Genomic DNA, 4287 nt, shown 5'->3' with positions numbered 1-4287 from the left:
ATAAGTTCAACCTTTGTTTCCGCAGCTTCGGTTTTGAGCTGTCTCTCCATCAAGTGCTGCATCTGATTCGTCTGAGACCAACTACATCACTGCTAGTTCGGGCGACTAAAAGTGTTACTTTATGAAAAGGATGTAGATGTTTTCTGTGTTTGTGAGGCGTGTCCTAAGAACTCTTTGACCAAATTGGAAGACGCACATATTAAAATCCCTGGATACTTACTCCTGAGCAACCTAGATAGTAACCTGTGTTGAAGAGGAGTGGCTATCTACACTAGGCTTGGAATTAAGGTAGATAAAATTGATTTTTCTATTTCTCAACCTACTAATACTTGGGTGGAACATGTATCTTTGTTAGACTTCTAATTGGATTTGAAATTGTGAATATTGGTGTGCTTTACCGTAGCCCATCAGCTCCAAACCAACTAGTATCTCACCAAGCAGTTTCTAACATAATACAGATCTTATGTAATCTAAATTCATCACTTATGCTTTATGGTGATTTAATATGCCAGAAGTTCGTTGGTCTGAAGGTATTGGGTACTCACCCCCTAATAACCCCTCCTACACAACCATCCAAACCCTTGCTGACAACTTCCTAACTCAGATAATAATGCAACCCACTAGATTTAGACATTCACAACAACCATCATTACTTGACCTCCTTATTACAAATGACCCTGAGAGGATTACTTCCACTTGTTACCTCCCAGCTATTGGTGCAAGTGACCGCATATGTATAATGAATGACATTAATATTAACCGTAGTCGTGATGGTAAACTTAAGAGAACTTTTACCAATTATGCTTTAATCCGTGAAGAACTAGCTAATATAAATTGGGATGAGGGATTATCAGATGAGACAGACATTGAATCTAGTTGGAATAGTTTTAAGTCTACTTTACTAGGTGCATGTAGGAAGCATACAAAGGTTTATTGGTCAGATAAACCAAAGACTCTTCCATACCTTCCCAGGAATATTAAGAAAATTATCAGAAAGAAAAATAGAGCATGGAATAAATACCTAAAATGCAAGTGTGACAACCATCACAACAAATTCGCCATGCTCCGAAACAAGCTGAGAAACATGACAAGAAAAGTTATCCAAGACCATGAAGAATCTATTGCAAATGAGTCAAAGAAAAACCCAAAAAAGTTCTGGCGCTATGTTACAGCTAACAACCCTTCCCGTCAACGCACCAACAGGCTAAAAAAATCAGATGGCTCCAGTACTACTGACCCGAAAGAAATCGCTGATTGCATGAATGCCAGCTTTTGCACAAACTTCACCTCTAAGCCACCTGACATTACACTCCCAACCATACCTCCTGTAACAGTACACAACCCAATGTCCCCTGTAATCATTTCTCAAGAAGATGTATTTAAAATACTAAGAAGTTTAAACTCCAACAAAGCTGCTGGACCTGATAATCTCCACCCTCGGCTTTTGATAGAATCTGCTGATCACATTTCCCTCCCCCTTTCCAGAATATTCAACATGTCCCTGGCCAAAAAGTCAGTGCCAAATGATTGGAGAACAACAAATATTATACCAATTTTTAAGAAAGGTGACAAGGATAAACCAGGAAATTATCAACCAATAAGCCTAACCTCAGCCATTTGCAAGATCATGGAAGGTATCATTAACCATGCTCTTATAAATTATTTAGAAGAAAATACACTTATTAGCGATAGACAACATGGATTTCGCAGGGGCAGGTCAATTGACACCAACTTTATTCAATCATATGATCATGCAACTAAAATTTTGGATATGGGTAAACCGGTAGACATTATCTTACTCGACCAAGCCAAAGCCTTTGGCAAAGTTGAACACTCATACCTGTTGCTGAAGCTTAGAGCTTATCAGGTGCATGAGGATGTGATTGATTGGATTGGAGCATTCCTAACTGGCAGATCTCAACGTGTCATGATCTACACTGATAATGGCGATCCAGTTTTCTCCTCCACTTCCCCGGTTATAAGCGGCGTCCCACAGGGAACCATCCTTGGGCCAACGTTGTTCAGCATATACATTAACGACTGTACAACTTATCTATACAACCTTTTAACATTATATGCTGACGACTGTAAGCTCATTGGGCCTGCTGAAACTGAAGAAGAAAGAGCCTGCATTCAGCTGGACCTTGACAGGCTACCCTCTTGGTCATCAACTTGGGCCCTACAATTCAATGCAACAAAATGCAAGGTACTGCACTTAGGGCACAATAACCCCCACCATCCCTACCATATAGGGTGTGATCAGTTGGAAGCAGTTGCCGAGGAAAGAGACTTAGGCATCATTGTGGACAAAGATTTAAAATTCCACAGCCACACTCAGGCTCAGGTTGCAAAAGCTAATCGAGCTCTCGGACTCATTAAGCGCTCTTTTGTAACCAGAAAGTCATGTGTGGTTATAAAACTTTATAAATCCCTTGTCTGTCCCCACCTTGAGTTTGGCTTGACTTTGGCCTTTCCCCAAAATAAAATGGACACAAGAGCCCTTGAAAGTGTCCAAAGGAGAGCAACCAAACTGGTCCGTGGCTTAAATAATGTCCCTTACCAGGATCGCCTAGGATCTCTGAGACTTCCAACCCTCACCTATTGAAGATATAGAGGAGATGTGATCATGGCACGCAAAATTTTCAAATCCGGTCACCTGAACCAGATCTTCACCCCCTCTTTGGCTAACAATTCAAGAGGTCACAGTCTTAAGCTTCACCTGCCTGGATGTCGGAGATGGGAACGACGTGGTTTCTTTTCCATTCAGGTGGTCCCCCTCTGGAATAGCCTATCCGAGTCTACCATCCAAGCTGAGACACCCCACTCCTTCAAGGCTGGAGTCAACAGGGACTGGGAGAGGGCCGAGTGGAGGCTGGACTGGGAAGCTAAACCAACATAATTACATCACTCACCACCAGCAAGAACTACAGGAGGATCTACCACCTTATCTTGCTGGCAAATGCGATTTAAGGTAATTTAAGGTAAAATAATAAGTGCTTCAAGTACAAGTTTTTGAGCTCTTGAAAATGACCAAAGTATACTCAAATAGTTTTTGGGTATAAGAAAGCTTAAAACATTGGTCTCAAACTTACTGCTTCATTATTAATCCATTTTTTACATGTTGTATAATCTATGAGCACTGATTTTCCATGATTAAGTTGGATTAATAAATTTTACAATATTATGCTGTATTTCTTCTTCTTTGATGCCAAATTTTCAATTAAGGTACGTGTTTTTGGTCATTTTTGACAAAATAATGTATGTTTTTCACTGCCAAAATTTGTTAGGTTAAGTAAGGTCAAAAAGTGCTTAAACTTGAACTAGCAAAATAAGCAATTATTATATTTGTAAAGAACATACAAAGGCATCAAGTGGCATATTCACTTTATTTGTAAATCAAAATATGAACAACAAGAAATTCACCTCTAACATGCCTAATTTGCAAACATATAGCCCAAATTTGTTTCTAAACTATTACAGATTTGTAATGACCCCATATATAGGTCATTTTTAAGAGGTCAAAAAGTACTTAAATCTGAACTTGCGGTAGAAGCAATTATTATATTTGTAAACAGCATTACAAAAGGCATCAAGTGGTATATTCACTTTATATGAAAGCCAGTAATACTGTTTGTACCAGTTTTACCCAATGGTTAAACTGGTGCAAACATAAATAGGTAACAGAAAAAGTGAAATTTAGTGTAAATGTCAATCAGGAACTGGATCAAGGGGGCCAAAAACAGGGCTATATAATTGGAGTTCAAAGAACGTGGTGATTTTTTAGTGAAAAAAAAAAAACACTTGCCTGGCTAATTTAGGACTTTGAATTAATTAGCCTACCAAAATTTTCCTATCCTATGCAATTGAAATAATTTTCCCTTTTCAGAGCATTAAGACAATTTATCACAATAAAAAATATCCAAAGCATCTTGAATGGAATGACTTAAAAAGGCAAATGACAACCACAATTTGAAATCTTACAATTAAACTTCTGGCCACACAAATTGTATTAGGCTACCCAGCTCTGAAATAATTGCTGAAGCTGTATTTGCCTGTAAAATTTGAAACAGGCCCAAAGTCCTAGCCTCTTCCTTGTCAAAACTTCACATAGCATTAAAACAATAATTACACGTGACCAATGTTGTTATTATTCGTAATTAATCTTGCCGTTTTAAGTGACACGTGGCCAGACAAGTATTTGTTGCTATCTTTTAGGGGTTAAACCTCGATTAGTAAAAATCCCATTGGACAAGTAAACAAACGCACCCATAGGCTGTGCTGTAATTG

This window comes from Artemia franciscana, chromosome 5 (genome assembly GCF_032884065.1).
Source record: "Artemia franciscana chromosome 5, ASM3288406v1, whole genome shotgun sequence".
Classification (NCBI taxonomy): Eukaryota; Metazoa; Arthropoda; class Branchiopoda; order Anostraca; family Artemiidae; genus Artemia; species Artemia franciscana.
The sequence above is the reverse complement of the archived record's forward strand: the minus strand, read 5'-3'. Positions refer to the sequence as shown.